This window comes from Lissotriton helveticus, chromosome 4_2, assembly GCF_964261635.1.
Source record: "Lissotriton helveticus chromosome 4_2, aLisHel1.1, whole genome shotgun sequence".
NCBI classification, from domain to species: domain Eukaryota; kingdom Metazoa; phylum Chordata; class Amphibia; order Caudata; family Salamandridae; genus Lissotriton; species Lissotriton helveticus.
Genome location: NC_136064.1, coordinates 105,303,614 through 105,326,217, shown reverse-complemented (window position 1 = coordinate 105,326,217; position 22,604 = coordinate 105,303,614).

Sequence of the window (22,604 nt, the reverse complement as noted above, 5' to 3'; positions counted from 1 at the left end):
TCATTTTGCGAGAAACGCGCGTGATTCCAGTCATAACAGGCGCAGCCTCTTATCTGACTGATGTCGGCATAAACGGGTTCGTGAAATCACTTCGCTCCAAGCAGTATATCTGTTCCGCTCGTTTCTGAGAAAATGTTGGTGGCGTTTCGAACCGCCCCCCCCCCCCTCCCCATAGCTTTCTTTTTTATAATAATTTTTTAAGCGTTGAATATATCCAATACAACCCTATACATTCCAGGAAAACCAACGAAAACATGACACACATTAAAAATACAAAGACTGCTCCAGGGAAAGCACAAAAAAGAAAGACAGTTTAAATAGTTGCTTTAAAAATTCCCAACTGAGTTTCTTTGCTAAAAAAACAAAAATGAATCGCAACCACAATTCAAAAATAGGTCAACTTCACTAAAACACTTGTTTAAACAAAACCCAGAAATTGCGCCCGCAATATAAGCATACCTCACATACAGCCTGATTCATGAAGCTAAATTGCGGCCGCAATAGCAGCGAAAATGCTATTGCGGGCGCAATTTCCCAAATCGGCATTCATCAAGAAAATAACCAAAGCGCAAACCAAAGATTGCGAATTCGCTAATATAATCTCAGAATCCCAGTAGGTTTGCGCCAAAACACGGAATTAGAGAATGAATTTAGCGAATCCGCAATACAAGCGCAATCGGTATTCATGAAAATTCTCTAATAGCGAAAAACGACAAAATCTCAATTAGCGCCGCGCAAATTAAGGACAACCCAAAGCAGGTGGTAACCATAAAAGTCATTAGAGAAAATTTTGAAAAACCGTTGGCCAATCAGGAACAGGGAAAGGGCTGACCAAACACACATAAGGAGATGCAGCAGCAGCAGTTGGTGTCTCACAATGCCAGGAATGTACATGCTGGTCAGGCGGCGAAGGCTACAGCGAGCAGCACGGAGGAGACGCAGAATACAGGACAGGATATTCCGCCAACGGATCACCCTGCTGGGACAAACCAGGGAGCAGATTTATGCGAAGTACCGGCTAAATGGGGACATGATAATTCAACTCATACACGACCTTGACCCCCTGATGCAGCACCCAACAAGGCGGACCAATGCTGTGCCGACACATGTACAGGTATTGTGTAGCCTCCATCTCCTGGCCTCTGGGAGCTTCCAGGGGATAGTAGCGGCTGCAGGGGGGATATCCCAGCCCACCATGTCACGCTGCCTCCGGAGTTTTGTTGACGCAATGCTTACCCAGCTACACCGACACATCAAATTCCCCACCAGCCAACAGGAACTGGACGGCACAAAGTTAAACTTCTACAATGTGGCCCATTTCCCATCTGTGATAGGATGCATAGACTGCACCCACATCGCCATCTGCCCACCAGCTGCGACGGAGTACATGTACCGGAATCGGAAGTCATACCACTCCCTTAACATACAGATGGTCTGCAATACCAAGTCTATCATAACTGACATCGTGGCCTAGTACCCAGGGAGTACCCATGACTCATTTATATTCCGGCACAGCGGCCTCCACACACGACTGGCCAGGGGAGAATTCGGGGAAGGACACCTACTTGGTAAGTACACATTGTCAACAATTACACATTGCAATGATGTAGCTGCGCAGCACAGGCACTCACCCTCTACTCCTCTCATTCAGGTGACAGTGGCTACGCCCTCCGGGAATACCTCCTCACCCCATACCTCAACCCGGCTACACCACAGCAACGGCGGTACAATGTTTCTCACATACGGACAAGAAATTGTATAGAACGGACATTTGGCCTACTCAAGAGCCGGTTCCGCATACTGCACAAGACAGGTGGGGCCATGTACTACAGTCCTGATGTGTGCTGCCGCATTGTGGCTGTCTGCGCAATGTTACACAACATTGCAACCAAGCGCCGGATACCAGTAGAGATCTCTGGCAGTGAGTCTGAAGGGGACGACCGTCCACCAGCACATGTGCGTCATGCACGCGGGGAGAACCCTGCTGAAGGACACAGACGGCGCAACCACATCACTATGAACAGTTTCTGAAGCCCACAATCCACTCACCCAACAAATCACTATTGAATGGCAATGTAAATAATGACTGGAGGCCCATGTATGTTGCATGAATAAATATTATTGTTAAATCCACAATAATAACGTAATGTCTACATTCATCATATTGCAGCAGTATTGCGCCATACTGCTCCTAACTAGCCACTGGACATGCTTGTATCATCAGCATTATCTAGGAAATGTTCTAGTAACTCAATTGCGCCTCCGGCGCGCAGCCCCCAAACGCCGCTCTGGCTCTTCCTCTGGGACGGCACGTGTCCCTGTAGTGGGCCTGGTGCTGCGGCGTAACACGCCAACCAGTGAGGCAGACAGGCTGCTGACACTGGAGGTGCACTCACTGGTGTCGTCCCTCCCCACATTGCCTTCACCAGTAGGATGGAGTGCCAGTACGGCAGTGGTGACCTGCTCCAACACCTGTCCAACGTCCTCGACACATTGGATTAGCTGCTGCTGCTGCGCCAGGCACCATCGTGAGAGCTGGGAGGTGGCACTCCCAATCATGTAGTTTGAGCGGGTGTAGGCAGTCAGGCGCGTAAGGAGCTGCCGGTGGCGTCGGCGGGCGGAGTTGCGCTGCGATATGAGTGCAGCAGTGTTGGCCTCCATGGCTGCCGTCATGCGCTCAATCCTATCAGCCACATTGGCCACATTGCGGCCAATGTTGTGTAGCTGCAGCTGAATGGCCCCTTGCCGTCGTGACTGCTGTTGGTGAATGCGTAGCATACGGCGCTCAATGCTCATGCCTGGCACGCGCACAGCCATCCCCCTCCTGCCGCTGTGTGATGTGTCATGCTGGCGAGCCCTGACATGCCTGCTCTGCTGGCTGCCCACAGTGGGTGTGTGCACAGTCACCACAGTAGTTGCACCTGAAGTAGATGGTGCTGCTGGTGGTGGAGTTGTGGTTGCCAAAGGTGCAGCACCTGATGGTGCAGGCGCTGTTTGTCTTGCCCTGCCTGCAGGGTTAGGTGCTGCCGATGATGGTGCTGGCGCTGTTTGTCTTGCCCTGGCTGCGGGGAGTGGTGCTGCGCCTGATGGTGCAGGAGGTGTTGGTGTTGGCACCTCCTTGGCATCCTCTTGTGACTCATCGATCTGCAGTATGTCGCTGTCGCTGCTGTCGTCGGCGCCACCTGTGAGGGGAATTGGACTTACATTAATAGCATGTATCTGTCACACGTGCAGTTGCTACATGCATGCTGGTTGACATTCCCTGCCAGGCTTAGCGATTGCTCATTTTGGGATATGTGAGGCTGCATTGGGGTTCTTTTACATTATGGGCAGACTACATGTCCCACTATGCTTGTGGCCATGATCTCATGTGCATTGTTTGAATGACTTGGGATGTATATGGGAGGCTATAGGGCCATGACCATTGTTAGGGGACAGGGTCGCAGTCGTATGCCACTTACCTTGGCTGTCTTGGCTGGGTCGGGATGTGTCCAGGTTGGTGACACCTGTGCACGCCTCTGTCTCAAGGGTGTCCTCCACGCGGTCCTCCATGGGGGTATTGGGAGGGACAGTAGGTTCTCCGCCCCCAGTACCAGATGTCTCGCCCAGCCTCTCTGCCACCCTCTCCTTGGCACGACCTCGGAGGTCGTACCACCTCTTCTTGAGCTCGTCCAGTGACCTGTGTGTCATGCCCACAGCGTTCACTTTTGCTGAGATTCCTAGCCAGATGCGACGCCTCTCCATCTCTGGCACCCTCCGGGAGTCCTTTCCAAAAAGTTTTGCGTGGTTTTCAACCACTCCCTCGATGAGCTGCTCCAACTCCTGCTCGGAAAACTTGAGCTTTCTCTTGCGCCCGGTGTCACTGGGCCCTGGTGCAGGCTCCTCTGACATTGCTGCTGTCGCAGTTGGGTAAATTGCGCTACTTTGGAGGTGTCCCGGTAGGAGCTCTGTTTAGCTGCAGCCTCGCGATCAGCCTCGCAGTTCAGAATGGGGGTGGGAACTGCCTGCTTCCTGGGTGTGATGTCATCACAGCGCTCGAAAAGTGACTTCCCGTTTGTGCGATCTCGCTACTAGCGAGATGTCGCTAATGGGGATTTGCGATGGCGCAAAATAGAGACGGAATATCTGGGTAATAGCGATTTTTCAGCGATTTTATTTTCTCGCTATCGATTTTAGCGCCCGTGTGCGAATCGCTTTTTTTAATCGCTAACTATGATGAATTCCGATCTGTGCCTTTCCATTTGCGATTCGCTGTGATTCGCAAGTTGAGAGTCGCAGATTCCTTTCTTCATGAATCAGGCTGATAAATACTGACACACAAGTATTAATACCTAAAAAAATAAAATAAATCCAACATAGTTTCTTACAATACAAATACATATACAATAAAACAGAATTAGGCCTACTTCAAACACCTCAAGCAACTACGACAAAACACAACACGCACTGTAACCAGGGCCACTGAAATTATACGGAGAAGACCAGATCATGTGGCAGCTTTGACAATATTATGTGGCCAGGAAAGGCAAAGTATGCGGCGTAATGCAGCACTTTTTGTGACAGTATCACTGCTTTTTTTGTATTTTTACACACGTTAACACCCTCTGGGCGAAGGCTCCACCTCATTGGTAACACTTGCATAAAGCAAAAGATAACTTAAAAGGGACTAGTCGACCTTTACAAAGGGATTTCCACTTTACAGCAACACGTCACCATGTTTTTAGCAAATTTTGATCCGTGTGAGCTAGGAACAATATGTGATTTTGGTAAAATCTACAAATTATGCAGCAGCTGATGGATTGTGTGGCAAACGCAGCAAACACATAATTATTCGGAAAACCCCACAGCCGCAGATTTGCTTCTTTCCAGTGGTCCTGACTATACCCTAAAAAATCTCATTAACATACAAATGCATCCCCTCAGACATAGTTACTATAGAAAATAGATTACAATTAAACTTACCTTTGCTGGAGAACAGCAAGTGGAACCTCCAACCTGCAGAGCGTCTGGCATGCAAAAACAACTATAACAGACTGTAAAATGGGACAAGTTGCCCCTGAGTTCTCTAAGAAAGTCAAGAAGTTCTAGCAGCCTGATTCATCAACGGGCCGTTTTGCGAGCCCCTAATAGCGATTCATAGCGAATCGCTATTAAGGACTCGCAAAACGGTATTCATGTAGGAATTGCTAAATAAATAGCGATTCCTACACATTCCTTATTTGCGAGTAGCAAATTGCTAATCGCAAATAAGGAAAAACTCCCCATTCATTCCTATGGGCCAAAAGGCCCATAGGAATGAATGGGGAGTATTCCTTATTTGCGATTAGCAATTAGCTAATCGCAAATAAGATAGCGATTTAAAGGGTGCCAGGGGTGTCCAAAGGACACCCTGTAGCACCCCTTAAATGCAAATTGAAACAGGTGTTGCGCACACACATGTCCAAAGGACATGTGTGTGTGCAACATGCAACTTAGAAAAATGCTTTTAAAAGCATTTTTCTAAGTTTTTGCTATTTACCGAGAGGTCTGACCTCTCGGTAAATAGCGGCCCAAAATTGCATTTTCGCAATTTAAAAATGGTTGATGAATTGCATTTAAGGAATCTCAAATAGAGATTCCTTAAATGTAATTCCTCGCAATTTACCGAATTAGCAATTAGCGATTTTTGCATTTGGGATGATGAATCCCAAATGCAAAAATTGCGCTCGCAAAGGGCCAGATTCTCAGATTCTGGCCCTTTGCGAGCACAATTCGGCTTGATGAATCAGGCTTTAACAGCCTGATTCATCAACGGGCCGTTTTGCGTGGCCCTAATAGCGAATCATAGCGACTCGCTATTGAGGACACGCAAAACGGTATTCATGTAGGAATTGCTAAATAAATAGCGATTCCTACATGTTCTCTATTTGCGAGTAGCAATTTGCTACTCGCAAAAAAAGGAATAACTCCCCATTCATTCCTATGGGCCAAAAGGCCCATAGGAATGAATGGGGAGTATCCCTTATTTGCGAGTAGCAATTTGCTACTCGCAAATCAGATAGCGATTTTAAGGATGCCAGGGGTGTCCAAAGGACACCCTGTAGCACCCCTAAAATGCACATTTGAACAGGTGTTGCGCACACACATGTCCAAAGGACATGTGTGTGTGTAACATGCAAAAGAAAAAAATGCACTAAAGTGCTTTTTACACTATTTACGCAATTTACCACCAAGCCAGACCTGGTGGTAAATTGAGACCAAATATTGCGATTTCGCTATTTCTATTTGGTTGATGAATTGCATTTAAGGAATCTCTATTAGAGATTCCTCAAATCCAATTCCTCGCAAATATGCGATTTCGCTAATAGTGATTTTTGCATTTGGGATGATGAATACCAAATGCAAAAATCGCACTCGCAAAGGGCCAGATTCTCAGAATCTGGCCCTTTGCGAGCGCAAATCAGCTTGATGAATCAGGCTGATAGTGCCTTATTACGAGTTCAGCTGTCTGTGGACCGCCGTACCCGTGGTCTGACCGCCGCAAGCTCGGCGATTCGGCCGCCGTATTATGATATGAGAGTATTGTTGTTGCAGAGACCGTGGATGAATCACCGACACAGCCAGCACACTGCCGAACATGGGGGTCGTCATCAGGGGAGAGCAGCTTCCATAGGGCGATACAGAGGAGCTACACCACAGTCCGTATTACGAGTTAGCTTTCCGATAAGCGGACTGCGGCGCTGGGACTGCCAGATTCAGGTCGGAAGAAATTAATGATTTGGGGTGCATACTCAGTCCTTTCTTCACTCCGAGGAATGGGACCCTGTCTGCAGCTATAAACAGGTACGTTCTTTTTGTACCATATACCCATTGCCAGGACTGGCCACACATGACTCAGACTTCGTCAATAGTAGGTGGTATTTTTCCACATGTATCATGCATATGTATGCATTCGACACATATGCAGTCAAAATGTTCACACAGGCATCGATATATATATGGAAAAGTACTCACCACCGCCGCAAGACCTCTGCAGTCACACTGCGGACACGGCGGTCAACTCGTAATATGGTGGTTGGAAGATCGCAGGCACTGCGGTCTTCTCGAGCACATGGCCACGGATTTTGGGAAGTCAGACCGCAAAACTTGTAATAAGGCCCTAAGTCTTGTAGTTTTAATATACTTTTTCACACGCTTTTTATTATCATATTCTCTGTTCACAACATCTTCACAATTCTAGCAAACGTGTGTTTCGTTGCTGGATCAATTTGTCAGCCACTTCTTCAGGGCTAGAGAAAATACAGTATAGAAGTATAATAAAGGCTAATATTCGACTCATAAACCTTCACCAAGGTCGCGCCAAACTAATGAGTGTTTAGGAGAGGAACTGTAGATAAAAGAATTAGGATTATGAAGTTTGGCCATGCACCATTTAAGAGTGCACAAACTCCATGAGAGGGCCTGTTAAACCAGTCAGAGGCAAGCTTCATATGTTCCAGGTAACCTATTACTGTTGCCAGAGAGTCAAGTTTCAAATATTAAATGTAGTTTATAAAGGGCACCGGTCAGACCTTGTAGACGGTCTGAAATGTAAGAGTCAACCCATATCCAGTCTTTTAGGTATAAGAATCAGAGACCCAGCTGCATTTCTAAAAATCAGAAGGAGTACTTTATTCATGTGGCTGGAGGATGAATGCACTTTCTCTGTCACCCAATGTCCACGAGTCCCTGAAAAGAGCCCTCACCCATAGTATTACACCAATGTATGGTCCACAAGCCTCATTCACCATATCAGAGCATGATGCAAATCTGGGGAGGAAGATGGTAAAGGATGGAAATGGGTCTTTCAAGCAATTGTACAACATGTTGTATTATGGTGTTAGAGCCAAAGTTACAATGGAAGTGCTTGTTCAACACTTGCCAGCTTAGCACATACTGACAACCACCACAAAAGAGTCAATAGAACTGGACAGAGCATTCGCCATTTGTGCACGAATCCAGTCAAACTCAATATACTACTGGCTAAAAGATCAATCGTAGTTCCCATGAGAACACGTTCAGGGTAAATTAAGCTCAAATGAATAAGAATCCGTATTGAACACTGTACTTTACACCTACATCTGTCTGTATAACTAGAAAACACTGAATGTAAAAACAAAAAATATAAAAAAGACTTACCAAAGGGAGAGAGCTTGACGTATGCAATAGTGCGCATGTCTCTGTGCTCAGAGTTCTACATCGGTTCCTCCTGTCTAAGTAAAAGAGTAGAATTCAAGGAGATACTCTGCACAGGTAGTAATTGAGGTCCCTGGATAGAGTAATGTCCCTCCATCTTAAAATGGTCAAAAGAAACTGCAATATCCAAGGAAGATTTACTTGCACCACACATCAAAAAAGAGAAATGTAGTGAAATACCAAACAAATTATCTAGCTACATTTGTATTTTATACACTACAAAATAAAGCAAGTGGTTAAAATGGCTGAAGAATGGAAATGAAAATAGACTGCCTTACTGTACAAACCAATACAATAAATAAAAATGTCTTATAAAGAAATGTAAATATATATAAAAAAGTACTGAACAATAAATAAACAAATAACTTATTTACAGTATTTTATAATATGTGTGAAATTAAAGAAATACAATTATAAAATGGGAAAATATAAAAACTATCTTAAACGTGAACAACTTTATGCATGTAAACCTGCATGAAAAAATTAAAAAAGTATATGTAAACAAATATATATTCTTTAAGACTACAAACTATAAAACTATTTGTTAAAAAATAAAACATGTATTATTTTCAATAACAATTTGTAAAATAACCAGTTTTTCGTTTTTATATAAAATATGTAAAACTTATTGAACCAACGTAAATTAAATGTTTATTTTTACTACATAAAATTCAAATAGTTTTAACTGAAAACTAACAAACGTAACCAAATAAAAAACAATTTTTGTAGATTAAAGTACAAATTTCCACACCGGACACAGCGTATTATAGTAGCTCTTTGACTTTGCAGGAGTTAAACTATTCCCACCCGAAAGATAGCAACATTAGTAAAAGGGGTGAACTGTTGGAGATTTTTTTATATTACTCCGACCCAAACTTTAACCACATTTTAGAAAGTCATTATTTTTGAAGAAGTCCCATTTGACTATTTACACTCAAAACTAACCCAGTTTTCTAAAATGATGAAGCATATAGGAGGCATATATATTTCAAACACACTATACAATCACAAAATACAATAAAAAAATGAATTCCAAATTAATATTAAAGACGTAATGCTTTTTTAAAAGAACCTAGATGTAAAACCACAACAGCAATAATAAAACAAATGATAAATTTATAAAACTCAATTTAAAAATAATTCTAGATTTAAATAGATTTTAAAAATCCAAAAAGAAATTAAAAAAAATTACAATACATTTTTTTAATTCTTTTTTAAGAAGAATAACATTATTAATGCAAGCATTTTAACACAATAAAAGTAAATTAAGCAAGCTATAAAATAACTAACAAATATTGTAAAACAAAAATTAACAACTGTTTTAAAAATAAAAGAACATATTTGATTACTATATTCATTAAAAATATTACACTAAATATATTAAATACAAAATACAAAATTGACAAAAATAAAATCAACTTTAAAAACACTTTCCATCAAGTTCACCTACTAATTCTAGCAGCCACTGCCCGTGGAGGGAGTTTCGGTGGGGCGGAGTGGCGGGGCTGGGGAGGGGCAGGGTGGGGGGTGCTAAAAACCGGAGTATGGATAATTGAAGGTAAGTAAACAATTTATTTAATAAAACTAATTTGGTAGCGCACCCTGCATCACATTTTGTGATGCAGGGCGCACTACGAAATTCGTTTTATTAATTAAATTGTTTACTTACCTGCAATTATCCATATGCCGGTTTTTAGCACCCCCCACCCTGCCCCTCCCCAGCCCCGCCTCTCCGCCGCACCGAAACACCCTCCACGGGCCGCGGCTGAATTCTAGAACCTGTTCCTAAGGCATTTACAAACAACATAACAGGCAAAGTAATCAATTAAATAAAATAAGTATACAATTGAATAATTAATATATATAACAATAAACATAGCATACATTATATTATATGCACCAATATTTAAAAATGGAATATTAATTGCTATGACATTAAAAATGTATTTGAAAAAATGATATTCTTTCCTGCGATAAAATATCCTACAATATAAGCGGCATCACATCCTTACTGCAGCAATATCAAATCCTCATGATATTTTTGACGCAATACTGATGTAGAATACCTTACCGGTAACCAGGTCCTGCACATTACAGACAAAGTGCGCTCTGGCTTTCTATGCCTAGACCTGATCTAAAGGTCAGGCCCTGCACCCGCATGCACCCCAAAACACTGCACACTGCCTGTGGTGTGTAAATGTGGGTTCACTGCACAACACTTGGCTGTGGTCCTTGCCATGCACTCAGTCTTGAAGTCTTAGAACCCCATGCACCTGGCGTGTCCCAAGTCTAGAACCCACAGGCTTCAGCCACGCGCCGCAGACCTGAGATGTTGGGCAGCGAGTTCCCCATGTCCGCTGTCAGTGGACTGTGACCCTGGGCAGAGACCCTTTACCCTTGTGCAAAGCTGTCTGGAAGCAGGTCGTGAGTGAAGGATGCATCCTACATTACTATTTTATTTTTTTGTAAAGATTCAGCAAATTGGTCAGAGAGGACAAAGTTAAGTGAAAAACATTTGGGGTGTGAATTTTATTTTTAGAATTTCATTAAAAGCCTTGGTTATAATTATGTAAAACCCAAAAAAGGAATTCAAGCTGCAGGAGTCACTATCCTCATGCAAATGTGGTGTAAATCCATAAATTTTGTTGGACACTTGAGCGTTACATTGCAGTTCTCCAACTGATATGCGTGAAAATGAACAAAATAATACAAAGCTGGCCAAGTAATTGAGATTATCATGCACATTAGTCAAGATACTAACCTTCAAGAATGCTTTTCTAATGGATTAAGCAAGTTTGTCTCTTATTTATAACACACACTAATACCTCCAGCTAGGCTTTAAACCACTATAACAATAAAATACAATCTCTAATTACAAATTTGGAAATATGAAAAACTGTTTACTTTTTGCAATTTCCACTTCTTGCCCTCTCTATTGCAAAGGTCTTCAAACTGTGGGGTGCACCCTCCCTGGGGGTCGGTGGCTCTATTCCCGGGGTGGGGTGGGGGGGCACAAAATGCCTCTGCAAGCACTGGTAAATGAAGGAGACCTGGGGGCGTGACCCCATTTATTTGTCGCGTTTCCAGGCGGTCTTCATTTACAATGGCTGAAGTGCATGTATAGTACGGCCACTGTAATTATGCGTTTGTGATGCCGTGTCGATTTTCTCATATTTATGATTTGCTGCACTGCCCGATAATCCACCATCTGCTGAATAATCTGCAGGTTTTAACAAAAAAGAAAATTTGTTTTTAGCTCAAACGGGTCAAAAGTGCAGCGACACGTGTTGCAGCACAGCGAAAACCCCTTTGCAAAGCTGGACTGGCCACCCTTCTGTTGCTTTTTGCTATGTTTGGGTTTTAAACTGGTACTTATGAGGTGCAACCAATGCCCAGACAGTGTAACCAAGTTTAAAAATCATGAGATAATGAAGTCACACTATTACAAAATGTGCCACATTATGCCGCATAATTTGTCGTTTCTTATCACGTAATTTACTCACCGTTGCCGCACAATTTGACCCTCTCTTGCGGCATAATTCCAGTGTCCCCGATTTAAAGGAGCTGTGAACCTGAGTGCCTTGGGGGCAGGCGCCATTCAGGACCAGATTGGGTAACCAATAGCAACCCAAGCAAAGCAGCTGAGCCCCGCCCCTCTCCTTTCCTCTCGCTGCTTTCTCTTTCCAACCATTCGCTCGCTGCACTCTCCTCTCTGATGTCTTTCTCTTCATCTCCTCTCTTTTTCTCTGTCTCGTGAAGCCCCTCTGTGCTGCAATTAACACTGCGGACATTTGGGAAAGTGGGGAGCCACCGCCAGCAGCACTGGCCAATCAGAACTGGCCTCCAGTGGCCAGGGTTGGATTGGGATTAAAAATCGCCCCGGGCACGCTAAAAAACAAGTGGCCCTCATTTGCATATTGCCTTTCCGCAAAACACTCCTTCGGCAAAATTTTATATAAAAAGGGGGAGGGGGTTAAAAAAATGCACGGATTAGTTCCCACTGGTGAAACACACCTGAAAACAAGTGAGGCCACTTCTGCTCAGGCCCCCTGCCCCGCTCAATATGCATATATTAATGGGCCGGCCCAGCGAGAGAAAGGGAGTGACACCTCTGCTGTTGATTAAAGGGAGATAATGAACGTCCATCTGCCTCCAGAAGGGTCACTCAGGCACCCACTGGGCCGCTGGCTGCATCCGAACACAGACACCACCCAAAACAGACCCCAGGCTGCCCAAAAAGCAGCCCACAGCTGGAAGTCTGATACGGCCCCTTGGGCATTGGCCAAGTGCCCGCGTTACCAATCCGACGCTGCCAGTGGTTCCAGCCCGCCGGGAAAATGGCCGGTGGAGTAAAAGGCCAGTCTGACCTTCGGGTCATTGAGTGTGGCGTCAGGTTCCAAGACGAGGCTAAAAATTACAATTTTTTTGCTGTTCTTTCACTGACTGCTTATTACATAAAAAATACCAAACACTTTAAATGAAAAATGAATGCAAGTTACACTAATCGACCCTCGATTGGGTTACCATTCACTGCAGATGTTTGTGTGTGACCAGAGAGTCACGTTATTAAACCCTGGTTGATGCAATGAGGAAAACTGACTTGTGCATTTATTGTGCTACGAAGTCCCAGCCTGTGACAGAAAGCACTGTGTATACGTAAGTCCTTATTCTTAAATTGTATTACACACAGTACAAGATAGGCCATCACACAATGATTTATTCTTTAAGCTAAAACAATTGTTTTTAAAGTATTCACTTTAGTGGTAGGTACTCAGACTGTACCTAGTGCAGACATTTTTATAAGTGTCCATTAGAACGATGAATTGCAGAACTGAGCTGATATCTCCCCCCATCACCTCTCAAGAAGAATACATCTTTGTCACCATGAAGTTTCAATGACCCATAAATCTGAGTGTGAGCAGAATCCCAAGCAGCGGCTGCATTTAGTGATAACCCAATGGCACATATTTTGGTTTCTTTCAGGAAGCAGACACTCTGGGAGACGCCTGTTTCTCACCTTCGTTTTCAGCCAGAGGCAGCTCAAAGTCTGCATTCACTGTCCAGATGTGGGGCCCGATTCACAGAACTAACTTAAGACAAAATCCTAAACTTACTACCATTCGGTTTTCACAGAAGGCACTTACTCATTTCGGTATTCACAGAAGTTAGGAGTCCTAACTTTACTACTCCTAAACTGAAATTTTTTTCAACTTTAAGACTTTCAGTATTCACAGAAGGCATTTAGGAGTCCTAAAGTTAAGAAACCTAACTTCTGTGAATACTGAAATGAGTAAGTGCCGTCTGTGAATACCAAAATGGTAGTAAGTTTAGGATTTTGTCTTAAGTTAGTTCTGTGTATCGGGCCCACAGTTATGTTTAACAAAAACTATTCGAACTATTTTTGTGAAGTTATAAATCATGGGCAGACCCCTTCGATCCCACCCACTTCCACCTTTGATTTCATGCCGATGTCAATTCAGGGAGTGAGGGGTGGCAGCGAGTGGACATCGGGGTGCATTCAGATGTCGAGCCGTGATAGTCGGGACCCCTGGGATGTCAAAGTGATGTCCCAGGAGAAAGAGGAAAACAGCGAGGCCCACAGAAAGCATCTAAGAGATGGCCCAGGGGATGGGGCCACTGGGGTTCCATTTACTATTAGTGCAGCAGGTTCAGTGGTACCGGGGCCAAGAGTGTGAGGGGCCAGCTGCACCCCATCTATGGCTGGTTTGCCACCAAAGAGGGGAGTGAGTTTCCCATTTTCTGCAAGCATTAGGGCCCAGGTCACCACAGCTGAGCACTGCACAGGGCCCAAGCAACAGGGGCCAGATGTGGGGCTTTCATCCTCTTTTATACCAAGAGGCAGGCAGCCTGGGCCAGATGTGGGGCTTTCATCCTCTTTTATACCAAGAGGCAGGCAGCCTGGGCCAGATGTGGGGCTTTCATCCTCTTTTATACCAAGAGGCAGGCAGCCTGGGCCAGATGTGGGGCTTTCATCCTCTCATATCAAGGGGCAGGCAGCCTGGGCCAGATGTGGGGCTTTCATCCTCTCATATCAAGGGGCAAGCAGCCTGGGCCAGATGTGGGGCTTTCATCCTCTTTTATACCAAGAGGCAGGCAGCCTGGGCCAGATGTGGGGCTTTCATTCTCTTTTATACCAAGAGGCAGGCAGCCTGGGCCAGATGTGCAGCTTTCATCCTCTTTTATGCCAAGGGGCAGGCAGTCTGGGCCAGATGTGGGGCTTTCATCCTCTTTTATACCAAGAGGCAGGCAGCCTGGGCCAGATGTGCAGCTTTCATCCTCTTTTATGCCAAGGGGCAGGCAGCCTGGGCCAGATGTGGGGCTTCCATCTCTTTTATGCCAAGGGGCAGGCAGCCTGGGCCAGATGTGCAGCTTTCATCCTCTTTTATGCCAAGGGTCAGGCAGCCTGGGCCAGATGTGGGGCTTTCATTCTCTTTTATGCCAAGGGGCAGGCAGCCTGGGCCAGATGTGGGGCTTTCATCTCTTTTATGCCAAGGGGCAGGCAGCCTGGGCCAGATGTGCAGCTTTCATCCTCTTTTATGCCAAGGGTCAGGCAGCCTGGGCCAGATGTGGGGCTTTCATTCTCTTTTATGCCAAGGGTCAGGCAGCCTGGGCCAGATGTGGGGCTTTCATCCTCTTTTATACCAAGAGGCAGGCAGCCTGGGCCAGATGTGCAGCTTTCATCCTCTTTTATGCCAAGGGGCAGGCAGCCTGGGCCAGATGTGGGGCTTCCATCTCTTTTATGCCAAGGGGCAGGCAGCCTGGGCCAGATGTGCAGCTTTCATCCTCTTTTATGCCAAGGGTCAGGCAGCCTGGGCCAGATGTGGGGCTTTCATTCTCTTTTATGCCAAGGGGCAGGCAGCCTGGGCCAGATGTGGGGCTTTCATCTCTTTTATGCCAAGGGGCAGGCAGCCTGGGCCAGATGTGCAGCTTTCATCCTCTTTTATGCCAAGGGTCAGGCAGCCTGGGCCAGATGTGGGGCTTTCATTCTCTTTTATGCCAAGGGGCAGGCAGCCTGGGCCAGATGTGGGGCTTTCATTCTCTTTTATGCCACGGGGCAGGCAGCCTGGGCCAGATGTGGGGCTTTCATCCTCTTTTATGCCAAGGGGCAGGCAGCCTGGGCCAGATGTGCAGCTTTCATCCTCTTTTATGCCACGGGGCAGGCAACCTGGGCCAGATGTGCAGCTTTCATCCTCTTTTATGCAAAGGGGCAGGCAGCCTGGCCAGATGTGGGGCTTTCATCCTCTTTTATGCCATGGGGCAGGCAGCCTGGGCCAGATGTGGGGCTTTCATCCTCTTTTATGCCAAGGGGCAGGCAGCCTGGGCCAGATGTGGGGCTTTCATCCTCTTTTATACCAAGAGGCAGGCAGCCTGGGCCAGATGTGGGGCTTTCATCCTCTTTTATACCAAGAGGCAGGCAGCCTGGGCCAGATGTGGGGCTTTCATCCTCTTTTATGCTAAGAGGCAGGCAGTCTGGGCCAGATGTGGGGCTTTCATCCTCTTTTATGCAAAGGGGCAGGCAGCCTGGGCCAGATGTGCAGCTTTCATCGTCTTTTATGCAAAGGGGCAGGCAGCCTGGGCCAGATGTGGGGCTTTCATCCTCTTTTATGCCAAGGGGCAGGCAGCCTGGGCCAGATGTGGGGCTTCCATCTCTTTTATGCCAAGGGTCAGGCAGCCTGGGCCAGATGTGGGGCTTTCATCCTCTTTTATACCAAGAGGCAGGCAGCCTGGGCCAGATGTGGGGCTTTCATCCTCTTTTATACCAAGAGGCAGGCAGCCTGGGCCAGATGTGGGGCTTTCATCCTCTTTTATGCTAAGAGGCAGGCAGTCTGGGCCAGATGTGGGGCTTTCATCCTCTTTTATGCCAAGGGGCAGGCAGCCGGGGCCAGATGTGCAGCTTTCATCCTCTTTTATGCCAAGGGGCAGGCAGCCTGGGCCAGATGTGCAGCTTTCATCCTCTTTTATGCCAAGGGGCAGGCAGCCGGGGCCAGATGTGCAGCTTTCATCCTCTTTTATGCCAAGGGGCAGGCAGCCTGGGCCAGATGTGGGGCTTTCATCCTCTTTTATACCAAGAGGCAGGCAGCCTGGGCCAGATGTGGGGCTTTCATCCTCTTTTATGCCAAGGGGCAGGCAGCCTGGGCCAGATGTGCAGCTTTCATCGTCTTTTATGCAAAGGGGCAGGCAGCCTGGGCCAGATGTGGGGCTTTCATCCTCTTTTATGCCAAGGGGCAGGCAGCCTGGGCCAGATGTGGGGCTTCCATCTCTTTTATGCCAAGGGTCAGGCAGCCTGGGCCAGATGTGGGGCTTTCATCCTCTTTTATACCAAGAGGCAGGCAGCCTGGGCCAGATGTGGGGCTTTCATCCTCTTTTATACCAAGAGGCAGGCAGCCTGGGCCAGATGTGGGGCTTTCATCCTCTTTTATGCTAAGAGGCAGGCAGTCTGGGCCAGATGTGGGGCTTTCATCCTCTTTTATGCCAAGGGGCAGGCAGCCGGGGCCAGATGTGCAGCTTTCATCCTCTTTTATGCCAAGAGGCAGGCAGCCTGGGCCAGATGTGCAGCTTTCATCCTCTTTTATGCCAAGGGGCAGGCAGCCGGGGCCAGATGTGCAGCTTTCATCCTCTTTTATGCCACGGGGCAGGCAGCCTGGGCCAGATGTGGGGCTTTCATCCTCTTTTATACCAAGAGGCAGGCAGCCTGGGCCAGATGTGGGGCTTTCATCCTCTTTTATGCCAAGGGGCAGGCAGCCTGGGCCAGATGTGGGGCTTTCATCCTCTTTTATACCAAGAGGCAGGCAACCTGGGCCAGATGTGGGGCTTTCATCCTCTTTTATGCCAAGGGGCAGGCAGCCTGGGCCAGATGTGCAGCTTTCATCCTCTTTTATGCCAAGGGGCAGGCAGCCGGGGCCAGATGTGCAGCTTTCATCCTCTTTTATGCCAAGGGGCAGGCAGCCTGGGCCAGATGTGGGGCTTTCATCCTCTTTTATACCAAGAGGCAGGCAGCCTGGGCCAGATGTGGGGATTTCATCCTCTTTTATGCCAAGGGGCAGGCAGCCTGGGTCAGATGTGGGGCTTTCATCCTCTTTTATACCAAGAGGCAGGCAGCCTGGGCCAGATGTGGGGCTTTCATCCTCTTTTATGCCAAGAGGCAGGCAGTCTGGGCCAGATGTGGGGCTTTCATCCTCTTTTATGCAAAGGGGCAGGCAGCCTGGGCCAGATGTGCAGCTTTCATCGTCTTTTATGCCAAGAGGTAGGCAGCCTGGGCCAGATGTGGGGCTTTCATCCTCTTTTATGCCAAGGGGCAGGCAGTCTGGGCCAGATGTGGGGCTTTCATCCTCTTTTATGCCAAGGGGCAGGCAGCCAGGGCCAGATGTGGGGCGTTCATCCTCTTTTATGCCAAGGGGCAGGCAGCCTGGGCCAGATGTGGGGCGTTCATCCTCTTTTATGCCAAGGGGCAGGCAGCCTGGGCCAGATGTGGGGCTTTCATCCTCTTTTATGCCAAGGGGCAGGCAGCCGGGGCCAGATGTGCAGCTTTCATCCTCTTTTATGCCAAGAGGCAGGCAGCCTGGGCCAGATGTGGGGCTTTCATCGTCTTTTATACCAAGAGGCAGGCAGCCTGGGCCAGATGTGGGGCTTTCATCCTCTTTTATGCCAAGGGGCAGGCAGTGGGGCCAGATGTGCAGCTTTCATCGTCTTTTATGCCAAAGGGCAGGCAGCCTGGGCCAGATGTGAGGCTTTCGTCCTCTTTTATGCCAAGGGGCAGGCAGCCTGGGCCAGATGTGGGGCTTTCATCCTCTTTTATACCAAGGGGCGGGCAGCCTGCCCTGGGTCGGTGGAGTGGGCAGATGAGAGAGGTCTGTAGGTATCATTGGTGCTGCGGGTGCGGTGGCGTTTGGTTGGCCCATCACTCCACTGGGCCAACTCAACACGTCAAACTGGGGCAAGGGAATAACTAAACCCCAAGTACTATCCTTTCTTGCTTGCATTTGGGGCCGGCCCACCCTTGCTGCGCCAGTGCTGCTTGGGTCTTAGAGCAGTGACGCAAGGAGGGGAAATTGAAGTAGGGGAGACACCATAGTTTGGACTCAGAGATGGTGGGACTCTGGTGGGGCAGGATGGCGCCCACTCTCACAACGGGCAGAGACAGTCCACTTGTTAGGTAGTAGCTATCATCAGTGAGGCCGGGCAGTGGCACTGGGGCTCAGGATTGTGAGGGGCACACTACATCCCAGTTGTGACCGCCTTACTTTACAAAAGCTGCATGGGGGCCCGGTTTCCTTGCTAGCATTGGGGCCGAGCGCACCCTTGCTACATGGAGGGTGTGGTGGGTGGCAGCACGTGGGAGCTATTATTTTCTCTGGAAGGGACAAAGGGACATATTATCAACACGCAGCGATAAATATCTCTGATCGCGATTAGCGCTATGAATATATGAAGGCTGACACCAGAGGGACTGACATATGAAGGCTGGCACCAGAGGGCCTGGCATCGGAGGGATGGCACCTGAGGGACTGGCACCAGAGGGACTGACATCTGAGGGCTGGCACCAGAGGGACTGGCACCTGAGGGACTGGCACCAGAGGAACTGACATCTGAGGGCTGGCACCAGAGGGACTGACATCTGAGGGCTGGCACCAGAGGGACTGACATCTGAGGGCTGGCACCAGAGGGACTGACATCTGAGGGCTGGCACCAGAGCGACTGACATCTGAAGGCTGACACCAGAGGGACTGACATCTGAGGGCTGGCACCAGAGGGACTGACATCTGAGGGCTGGCACCAGAGGGACTGACATCTGAAGGCTGGCACCAGAGGAACTGACATCTGAGGGCTGGCACCAGAGGGACTAACATCTGAGGGCTGGCACCAGAGGGACTGACATATGAAGGCTGGCACCAGAAGGACTGACATCTGAGGGCTGGCACCAGAGGGACTGACATCTGAGGACTGGCACCAGAGGGACTGACATATGAAGGCTGGCACCAGAGGGACTGACATCTGAGGGCTGGCACCAGAGGGACTGACATCTGAGGGCTGGCACCAGAGGGACTGACATCTGAAGGCTGGCACCAGAGGAACTGACATCTGAGGGCTGGCACCAGAGGGACTAACATCTGAGGGCTGGCACCAGAGGGACTGACATATGAAGACTGGCACCAGAAGGACTGACATCTGAGGGCTGGCACCAGAGGGACTGACATCTGAGGACTGGCACCAGAGGGACTGACATATGAAGGCTGGCACCAGAGGGACTGACATCTGAGGGCTGGCACCAGAGGGAATGACATCTGAGGGCTGGCACCAGAGGGACTGACATCTGAGGTGGCACCAAAGGGACTGACATCTGAGGGCTGGTACCAGAGCGACTGACATACGAGGGCTGGCACCAGAGGGACTGACTTCTTAGGTGGCACCAAAGGGACTGACATCTGAAGGCTGGCACCAGAGGGACTGACATGTGAGGGCTGGCACCAGACCGACTGACATCTGAGGGCTGGCACCAGAGCGACTGACATCTGAGGGCTGGCACCAGAGCGACTGACATCTGAGGGCTGGCACCAGAGGGACTGGCACCTGAGGGACTGGCACCAGAGGAACTGACATCTGAGGGCTGGCACCAGAGGGACTGACATCTGAGGGCTGGCACCAGAGGGACTGACATCTGAGGGCTGGCACCAGAGGGACTGACATCTGAGGGCTGGCACCAGAGCGACTGACATCTGAAGGCTGGCACCAGAGGGACTGACATCTGAGGGCTGGCACCAGAGGGACTGACATCTGAGGGCTGGCACCAGAGGGACTGACATCTGAAGGCTGGCACCAGAGGAACTGACATCTGAGGGCTGGCACCAGAGGGACTAACATCTGAGGGCTGGCACCAGAGGGACTGACATATGAAGACTGGCACCAGAAGGACTGACATCTGAGGGCTGGCACCAGAGGGACTGACATCTGAGGACTGGCACCAGAGGGACTGACATATGAAGGCTGGCACCAGAGGGACTGACATCTGAGGGCTGGCACCAGAGGGACTGACATCTGAGGGCTGGCACCAGAGGGACTGACATCTGAAGGCTGGCACCAGAGGAACTGACATCTGAGGGCTGGCACCAGAGGGACTAACATCTGAGGGCTGGCACCAGAGGGACTGACATATGAAGACTGGCACCAGAAGGACTGACATCTGAGGGCTGGCACCAGAGGAACTGACATCTGAGGACTGGCACCAGAGGGACTGACATATGAAGGCTGGCACCAGAGGGACTGACATCTGAGGGCTGGCACCAGAGGGACTGACATCTGAGGGCTGGCACCAGAGGGACTGACATCTGAGGTGGCACCAAAGGGACTGACATCTGAGGGCTGGTACCAGAGCGACTGACATACGAGGGCTGGCACCAGAGGGACTGACTTCTTAGGTGGCACCAAAGGGACTGACATCTGAAGGCTGGCACCAGAGGGACTGACATGTGAGGGCTGGCACCAGAGCGACTGACATCTGAGGGCTGGCACCAGAGCGACTGACATCTGAGGGCTGGCACCAGAGCGACTGACATCTGAGGGCTGGCACCAGAGGGACTGACATCTGAGGGCTGGCACCAGAGCGACTGACATCTGAAGGCTGGCACCAGAGGAACTGACATCTGAGGGCTGGCACCAGAGGGACTGACATCTGAGGGCTGGCACCAGAGGGACTGACATCTGAGGGCTGGCACCAGAGCGACTGACATCTGAGGGCTGGCACCAGAGGGACTGACATCTGAGGGCTGGCACCAGAGGGACTGACATCTGAGGGCTGGCACCAGAGGGACTGACATCTTAGGTGGCACCAAAGGGACTGACATCTGAAGGCTGGCACCAGAGGGACTGACATCTGAGGGCTGGCACCAGAGGGACTGACATCTGAGGGCTGGCACCAGAGCGACTGACATCTGAGGGCTGGCACCAGAGGGACTGACATCTTAGGTGGCACCAAAGGGACTGGCATATGAAGGCTGGCACCAGAGGGACTGACATCTGAGGGCTGGCACCAGAGGGACTGACATATGAAGGCTGGCACCAGAGCGACTGACATATGAAGGCTGGCACCAGAGGGACTGACATCTGAGGGATGGCACCAGAGGGACTGACATACGAGGGCTGGCACCAGAGGGACTGACTTCTTAGGTGGCACCAAAGGGACTGACATCTGAGGGCTGGCACCAGAGGGACTGACATCTGAGGGCTGGCACCAGAGGGACTGACATATGAAGGCTGGCACCAGAGGGACTGACATATGAAGGCTGGCACCAGAGGGACTGGCATCTGAGGGACTGGCACCAGAGGGGTTGGCACCAGAGGAACTGGCATCTGAGGGCTGGCACCAGAGGGACTGACATCTGAGGGCTGGCACCAGAGGGACTGACATCTGAGGGCTGGCACCAGAGGGACTGACATCTGAGGGCTGGCACCAGAGGGACTGACATCTGAGGGATGGCACCAGAGGGACTGACATACGAGGGCTGGCACCAGAGGGACTGACTTCTTAGGTGGCACCAAAGGGACTGAGATCTGAGGGCTGGCACCAGAGGGACTGACATCTGAGGGCTGGCACCAGAGGGACTGACATATGAAGGCTGGCACCAGAGGGACTGACATATGAAGGCTGGCACCAGAGGGACTGGCATCTGAGGGACTGGCACCAGAGGGGTTGGTACCAGAGTAACTGGCATCTGAGGGCTGGCACCAGAGGGACTGACATCTGAGGGCTGGCACCAGAGGGACTGACATCTGAGGACTGGCACCAGAGCGACTGACATATGAAGGCTGGCACCAGAGGGACTGACATCTGAGGGATGGCACCAGAGGTACTGACATACGAGGGCTGGCACCAGAGGGACTGACTTCTTAGGTGGCACCAAAGGGACTGACATCTGAGGGCTGGCACCAGAGGGACTGACATCTGAGGGCTGGCACCAGAGGGACTGACATATGAAGGCTGGCACCAGAGGGACTGACATATGAAGGCTGGCACCAGAGGGACTGGCATCTGAGGGACTGGCACCAGAGGGGTTGGCACCAGAGGAACTGGCATCTGAGGGCTGGCACCAGAGGGACTGACATCTGAGGGCTGGCACCAGAGGGACTGACATCTGAGGGCTGGCACCAGAGGGACTGACATATGAAGGCTGGCACCAGAGGGACTGGCACCAAAGGGTTGAGACCTGCGGTTCTGCCATCAGAGGGACTGGCATCTGAGGGTTGGCATGTGAGGAGCTGGGACCTGAGAGGCTGGCACCAGGGGGGCTGGCACCAGAGGGACCGATCAGAACATGGAACGTCCAGGAGACAATAATGTAAGTTCCTGATGGAGTAAAGATGACGTCAAACACTTG